Source organism: Triticum aestivum, chromosome 1A, assembly GCF_018294505.1.
Source record: "Triticum aestivum cultivar Chinese Spring chromosome 1A, IWGSC CS RefSeq v2.1, whole genome shotgun sequence".
Lineage (NCBI taxonomy): Eukaryota > Viridiplantae > Streptophyta > Magnoliopsida > Poales > Poaceae > Triticum > Triticum aestivum.
Window position 1 is genome coordinate 304,597,781 of NC_057794.1, and position 8,328 is coordinate 304,606,108.

Below are 8,328 nucleotides of genomic sequence, written 5' to 3' on the forward strand. Positions count from 1 at the left end.
CCAGTAGCTCCAGAGCCCAAGTCAATATCAAACTTCGCATCAACATTTACAGAGATAAATTCAGTGGTCGCCCTCTTCAGATACTCAACTTTGGTTGGGACTCTTTACCTGATGCTTTAACAAAATTTGACACTAAAACTTGAACTGATAGCGCTGCATGTGACAAGGACTGCAAACTTTCTGCATGAACCGTCTGTCTTCTTCTCCACCAAATATACCAAGCCGACGTCAAAATTGTTTCTTTTATGTACTTCACAGATGCATCAGTTGCATTCTTAATCTTTATCTCCCGGAGGTGGGATTCCGTTTAAATTGTCAATCCGAAGGGAGGCTATCTGTCCAGCTTCAGTTGAAAACGGCAGCTATCATGGGACCTTGAGATTTTCTGGGGATGGATTAGAGTTGCCGTAAGTGCCTTCCTGCCGTCCCTCCCGCTCCAAGCCGCCGACGCGTTCTCCCGCTCCTCTCTTTCACCGGGAAGGCGGGAAGGACCCATGGATCTGGGCTGAACCGTTGCAGGCTTGCAGCCGGCTTAGATCCGGCCGGATTCATGCTCTTCTTGCCGGGCAGCGGGAGGGAGCACCTAACCATCTGAGGCCCGCGAGAGGATGAGGTGGCGGCACAGCGCTTCAACGCGCTTGCGTCCAGGGCTGCCGCTCGCCTCAGCTTGCAGGCCAGCTTACTGCCGCATCGAGCAGCAGGAGTAATCCTTGAATAGTTGCAGCCAAAAGGTAGCAATACTGTACTAATACGAAAACCTAGATTAGTAAATTGATTGGAAGTTGACTTGATTAGAAAGAACAGAGCAGGATTGTTTGGGGGAAAGTGGAGTCAACTCTAGTGATGTATAAATGCCAATAGTTAGGCAGAAAAAAGACCAAGATGTTAAAGTCGACTTGATCATACTGTCCTTTTCCACTCTTTGTATGCAGTGGGAGCAATAAAAATGGGAAGGAAGGCTGGCGTAAATGAAGCAGTCTGCTCAGCAAAATCAAGGTGAACATTGTATATCGTTTTCATCCACACATCTTTGCTCTTTAAATTATTTGCAGGTGTGTTGTCATGTCATGTATTTGTGTGCTCCAAATTCTGCAGAAATATTTGAGCTGTGATTTCAAGAAAATAAATAAAGGTAGACTTCATCGTAACTAGCTGTCCAAGATGTGCCAAGGTAATCCCTCCGTCCCAAAATTCATGTTTTAAATTTGTCTAAATACAGATATATCTAGTTACGTTTTAGTACCGCTCAAAAAAAAGTTATGTTTTAGTGTTAGATATATTCGTATCTAGACAAATTTAAAACAAGAATTTTGAGACGGAGGAAGTATAAAATAGCTGATTATTGTTACATATGGCTGCTCCTGCAACTCAAAACTCTGGATAAGTACTAAGGGAATGCAAGTAAGTTTTATCAGAGAAAGAGAACTGGAGTCCGTTGTGTTGAAGCAAGGATACTTGAAATGTGTATTTGATAAAAGTAATGTTAGATTTTCTTGCCATCCTGGTATTTTATATAAAATATGCAAAATAACTGCATTGCAGCGTGGAACTGAAGGATGGAAAAGCTGATAATCTGATGTTGAAAAAACATCTGCAGACAAAGCAGTTCAGAAGGTGTATTATTGGAATGCTCCCTTAAACACTGGCCTTGATTCCGTCTCTTGCTCTCTTGTTTTTGGACTCCCTCCCATCTCAACGTCGGTAATTGTGCATGTGCAGAGCACGTTGAAAACAAATACATTTATATTTTTTCAAGTATACTTATTAGAATTTTTCCCCACCTTCAGTATTGTTGACGCGGAAGAAACTATAGAAAAACATGTTGCGTGTTTTTTAAGAAAGGTTAGTAATACGTTTTTAAGCTCACATATATCTATCATTGTATATTTTCATGTTAAATTAAAAAAACACATTGTTTCGAATTTTACATCACATATTGAAAGCATAGGCATATGTAACACCCACGATGCGGCTATATCTCCCACGTGTCGGAGCACGACTTAGAGGCATAACCGCATTGTAGGCATGTCGCAAGAGGGGTAATCTTTACACATCCCATGTACTGAATAAAAAAGAGGTACAAAGTTAACTTACAATCGTCACTTCACACAATATATAAATATAGCATTACATCATTCAGATACAATCAAGGTCCAGCTTCGGAACCAAAATAAAGACAACCCCAAATGCATAAGATCCCCGATCGCCCCAACTAGGCTCCACTACTAATCGTCTGGAAAGGAAACGTAGTAACATCCTGAGTCCTCGTCGAACTCCCACTTGAATTCAGTCGCATCTCCTGGAATGGCATCATCGACCCCTGCATCTGGTTTGGAAGTAATCTCCGAGTCACGGGGACTCAGCAATCTCACACCCTCGCGATCAAGACTATTTAAGCTTATGGGTAGGAAAAGGTATGTGAGATGGAGCTGCAGCAAGCACTAGCATATATGATGACTAACTTACGCAAAAGAGAGCGAGAAGAGAAGGCAAAGCACGGTCGAGAAGCTACACAGATCAAGACGTGATCCTAGAACTACTTACGTTCAAGCATAACACGAGACCGTGTTCTCCTCCCGGACTTCGCCGAAAAGAGACCATCACGGCTACACACGCTGTTAATGTATTTTAATTAAGTCAAGTGTCAAGTTTTCTACAACCGACATTAAAAAATTCCCATCTGCCCATAACCGCGGGCACGACTTTCGAAAATTCAAAACCCTGCAGGGGTGTCCCAACTTAGCCATCACAAGCTCTCACGGTCAACGAAGGATATTCCTTCTCTCAGGACGACCCGATCAGACTCGGAATTCCGGTTACAAGACATCTCGACAATGGTAAAACAAGACCAGCAAAGCCACCTGATGTGTCGACAAATCCCGATAGGAGTCGCACGTATCTCGTTCTCAGGGCAACACCGGATGAGACTAGCTACGAGTAAAACCAACCCTCAAGTTTCCCCGAGGTGGCCCCGCAGGCAGCTCAGTTCGGACCAACACTTAGAGGAGCACTGGCCCGGGGGGGGGGGGGTTAAAATAAAGATGACCCTTGAGTCCGCGGAACCCAAGGGAAAAAAGGCTTAGGTGGCAAATGGTAAAACCAAGGTTGGGCCTTGCTGGAGGAGTTTTATTCAAGGCGAACTGTCAAGTGGTTCCCATTATAACCCAACCACGTAAGGGACTCAAAATCAAGGAACATAACACCGGTATGACGGAAACTAGGGCGACAAGAGTGGAACAAAACACCAGGCATAAGGCCGAGCCTTCCACCCTTTACCAAGTATATAAATGCATTAATTAAATAAGAGATATTGTGAAATCTCAACAATAAACATGTTCCAACAAGGAACAAACTCCAATCTTCACCTGCAACTAGCAATGCTATAAGAGGGGCTGAGCAAAACGGTAACATAGCCAAACAACGGTTTGCTAGGACAAGGTGAGTTAGAGGTTTGACATGGCAATATGGGAGGCAAGATAGAGCATGTGGTAGGTATCGCGGCATAGGCGTAGCAATAGAGCGAGCAACTAGCAAGCAGAGATAGAAGTGATTTCGAGGGTATGGTCATCTTGCCTGCAAAGTTCTCCGAGTTAACGTAAGCTTGATCCTCGTAAGCGTACTCAACGGGTTCTCGATCACGTACTCATCTCCCGGCTCTACCCAAGGCAAGAACACAAGCAAAGGAAAACACAATCAACCACGGTGCAATGCGCAAGCAACATGATGCAAAACATGGCATGATATGCGGGATGTGATATGCAATGCATATGCATGCTCCAGAAGGAAAATATTGAACCAGGCCTCAACTTGGCAAACCAAGAGCTCTGCTGGAAAGATGAGTTGATTTCAGTCGAAATCGATATAAGGATCACCTGAATCGGATGCACGGTTTGCAAATGGCAAGCAAAACAATAATTGCACTATTCCGCGATTAACAGCACGATGCCATCTAGAATGCAACAAGAAACTAAGTTACTGCACTCTAACATAACAACAAAGCACATGGCAGTGATCCACTCAAGATGCTTGACAAAAGATGAACACTAAGCTACGGCTAAATCACAGAATAGCAGGTTCAAACAAGCATGTCAAAAGTGCAAAAGATAACAGCATCACAGACATAGTGAAAATACTAACATGCCAGGAATTAACATCAGGAAGCAATGTTTAGAGCAAGATAACAACATGCTACATGAACATATCATGGCAAAGCAAGGCATGGCATGACACTACTCAAAGCATATAACAAAAGTCCCTTGCTGACCATAAGCCAAAAAGGATCAGAAGACATGATGGCACCCATGTAAATATAGCAAGTTCCGTTAACAGTTTCAGACTTAGCAGAAAACTGGACATGGCAAAACAGAGTTACGTAGGCATGTTTGCGAGCTCGATGCACTCACCACAAGGCATTGCATGACAAACTAAGCATACACCCATCAAAAAGACATGATCAAGAAGCTAAACATGGCAAGAACAACCTCATAGCATGCATGGATCAACTACAACAACCTTGGCAAAATTGATTAACACGCAAACAATTTGCCAGGAATATTTTATAGCAAAAGTAGAGTGAGATTGAGTCATGCTAGGGTACTCCATAAATGCAAACAAAGACATGGATGGATAGAACATAATAATATCTCAAAATCATCCTTACTGAACATGATCAAAAGAGGCATGGATCATTCTGTAGCAACATGAATACATGGCATAAAAATAACCTCAGGGAAATGACTTAGAAGAATTCTAAGTCCCTGAAATCAGCAACATCACGAGAGCTACTTTGCATACTTGTGCTAGTCACCACATTGATCACAAAAATACATGGCATACACCCCTGTAAAGATGGCATGGCATATCCCAAAACACATGTAGGGCTCAAGTTCATAGGAGGCACACAATAATCTTGGCAAAAATGACAAATGTCTATAATCTGTTAAGAAACAGAAACTAACATTACATAGCACTATTGCAACAGCATTTTAGGCATCAAGATGGACTCAAACAAGCATGGTGTAATGGAATGAAATGAAGAGCACATCCTAACGAACATTTTGATATATCACACGCGCAAAACGGAGCTACGGATGATGAGATATGGCATGATGAACAGAGCAACATAATGCAAAAGTTTCGGAACATAGAGAAATTCAACCTCGGGGAAAAAGTTAAAGGGGCACGGGAACCGAGGCTCGCCAGCGCGAGGCTCGCCGGAGATGGCGGGGAAGGAGGTGGGGCTCGTCGGAGATGGCGGATCCGGGTCGGATCTTGCCGGATCTGGCCGGATCGCGGCGTGGGGAGGCGGAGGAGGTCGCCGGCGGCCGTGGGGCGAGGCCGGGTGCTCGGGGCGGAGGGCGGCGGCGGCCGGTGGCGATGAGGACGGGCGGCGCGCGGGGCGGGGTCCGGCGGGCGCTTGGGCGAGGCGCTGGCGGCGGGGTGGCGCGGGCTCGCCGGGGCGCGGGCGGCGGGGTAGCGGGCCGCGGGGGTCGCGGCTGGGCCCGGCGGGCTTCGGCGATGTGGGCGTGGAGGCGCCACATGGCGGCCCCTGGTAGGCCGCGGGCGGCGGCGTGATTCGTCCGGAGTCGCCCAGACGTGTCCGGCGACGCGGAGGGGAAAATTTTAGGGTTAGGGTTGGATTTGCCTCAGATTTGGACGGGGAAGACTAATTTATAGGTAGAGGGAGCTAGGAGACTCCAAATGGAGTGCGGTTTTTGGCCACGCGATCGTGATCGAATGACCGAGAGGATGGAGGGGGTTTGGATGGGTTATTGGGCCACTTTGGAGGGGTGTTGGGCTGCAACACACACAAGGCCTTTACGGTTCCTCGGTTAACCGTTGGAGTATCAAACGAACTCCAAATGGCACGAAACTTGACAAGCTGTCTACCGGTGGTATACCCAGGCCGCTTGGCAAATCTCGGTCCAATCCGAGAACGTTTAACACCCGCACACGAAAAGAGGCAAAAGGGGACGCCGGGGGACGTAGGAGTGCCGGAATGCAAAACGGACAACGAGGAAATTGCTTGGATGCATGAGACGAACATGTATGCAAATGCGATGCACATGATGACATGATATGAGATGCATGACATGGACAAAATGCAAAACGAAGACAAAACCCAACCACGAGGGAAATCATAACTTAGTGCCAAAAATGGCAAGAGTTGGAATACAGATATGGTAAATTACATCCGGGGCGTTACACACTCCACCACTACGAAAGAATCTCGTCCCGAGATCTAGGACTGGAAAAACTCCGGGTATTCGAAACGGAGGTGGTCCTCGCGTTCCCAGGTGGCTTCACGGTCGGAATGATGTGACCACTTCACTTTCAGGAATTTGATAGACTTGTTGCGAGTCTTGCACTCAGTTTCTTCAAGAATAGCAACGGGATGCTCATGATAAGATAGGTCTTCTTGGAGATCAATCTCTTCAAAGTTGATGGTGCGGTCAGGAGTCTTGAAACACTTGCGAAGCTGAGACACGTGAAACACGTCGTGCACATTTGTAAAGTTGGATGGAAGCTCAAGTTGATAGACGAGATCGCCTCTTTTGCCAATGATCTTGACTGGACCCACGTATCTAGGGGCAAGCTTCCCTTTGATACCGAAGCGACGAGTACCTTTCATTGGAGATACGCGGAGGTAGACATGGTCTCCGATCTCGAATGCCAAGTCACAATGCTTGCTATCATAGTAACTCTTCTGGCACGATTGCGCGGCTTTGAGATTTTCACGAATGACTTTGCACATTTCTTCAGCCTTTGTGATCAAGTCATTTCCAAGAAGTTGGCGTTCACCGGTCTCTGACCAATTAAGAGGAGTACGACACTTTCTGCCATATAGAATCTCGAATGGAGCCTTGCCCAAACTCGCTTGGAAGCTGTTATTGTAGGAGAACTCGGCATATGGAAGACAATCTTCCCACTTCATGCCGAAAGAAATGACACAAGCCCTGAGCATATCTTCAAGAATTTGATTTACTCGCTCGACTTGTCCACTAGTTTGAGGATGAAAGGTTGTGCTGAAGCGAATGCTGGTGCCCATAGCCTTCTGGAAGGAATCCCAGAACTTAGAAGTGAAGATGCTTCCACGATCTGAAGATATCAACTGCGGAATGCCGTGCAAGGAGACAATCCTGGAGGTATATAGCTCTGCCAACTGAGCTGTTGTGATAGATTCTTTGATAGGAAGAAAATGAGCCACTTTAGTGAGTTTGTCGATGACAACGAAGATAGCATCATTGCCACGCTTGGACTTGGGAAATCCAGTCACGAAGTCCATCTCAATATGGTCAAATTTGCATTCTGGAATGGCTAGAGGTTGGAGGAGACCAGCTGGCTGTTGGTGTTCTGCTTTCACTCTTCTGCAGACATCACATTCATTCACGAACTGAGCAATCTCGCACTTCATTCGAGTCCACCAATACGACTGCTTGAGGTCATGGTACATCTTTGTACTTCTAGGATGAATAGAAAGGATTGAATTGTGAGCCTCATTCATAATGACTTTACGAAGGTCACCCTTAGGAACAACAATGCGATCCTCGAAGAATAGAGTATCTTTGTCATCAAGGCGATAGCACTTATACTTGGGTTGGCTCTTGGCAATCCCAATCTTCACCTTCTTCACCATAGCATCAAGAAGTTGAGCCTCACGAATCTGATCTTCCAAAGTAGGAGAGACTTGGAGGTTGGCAAGGAATTCTTGAGGAACAACTTGGAGATTAAGTTTGCGGAAAGCTTCACAAAGATCCGGTTGGAAGGGCTTAAGAATCAAACTGTTGCAGTAAGCCTTCCTACTCAAAGCGTCAGCAATGACATTGGCCTTGCCCAGAGTATATTCAATACTCGAATTATACTCTTGAATCATTTCGACCCAACGAGTCTGCCTGAGGTTGAGGTTGGGCTGAGTGAAGATGTACTTGAGACTCTTATGATCAGTGAAGATGTCCACTTTTCTTCCCAACAAGAGATGTCTCCATGTTAAAAGAGCATGGACAACTGCCGCCAACTCGAGGTCATGAGTGGGGTAGTTCTTTTCGTTGGGCTTCAACTGGCGAGAGGTATAGGCCACAACTTTCTTCTCTTGCATTAACACAACACCGAGACCTTGAAGGGAAGCATCACAGAAAACCTCAAATGGTTTGGATTCATCAGGAGGAGTCAGAACTGGAGCTGTGACTAACTTCTCTTTGAGGGTGTTGAAAGCGATGTCACATTCAAGCGTCCAGACATACTTCACATGCTTCTGGAGAAGGTTGGAAAGAGACTTCGCGATCTTAGAGAAATTCTCAACGAATCTTCGACAATAGATTGCGAGCCCAA

General features: G+C 45.8%; 1 long non-coding RNA gene across 1 annotated transcript; it reads left to right on the plus strand.

Annotated features, from left to right (window-relative positions):
* Positions 1–278: 278 nt before the first annotated feature.
* On the plus strand, positions 279–1,390 carry LOC123121531 (uncharacterized). Its single transcript, XR_006459781.1, has 3 exons — positions 279–731; positions 933–996; positions 1,096–1,390. It is a non-coding gene; the product is annotated as an uncharacterized lncRNA (long non-coding RNA).
* Positions 1,391–8,328: the final 6,938 nt, after the last annotated feature.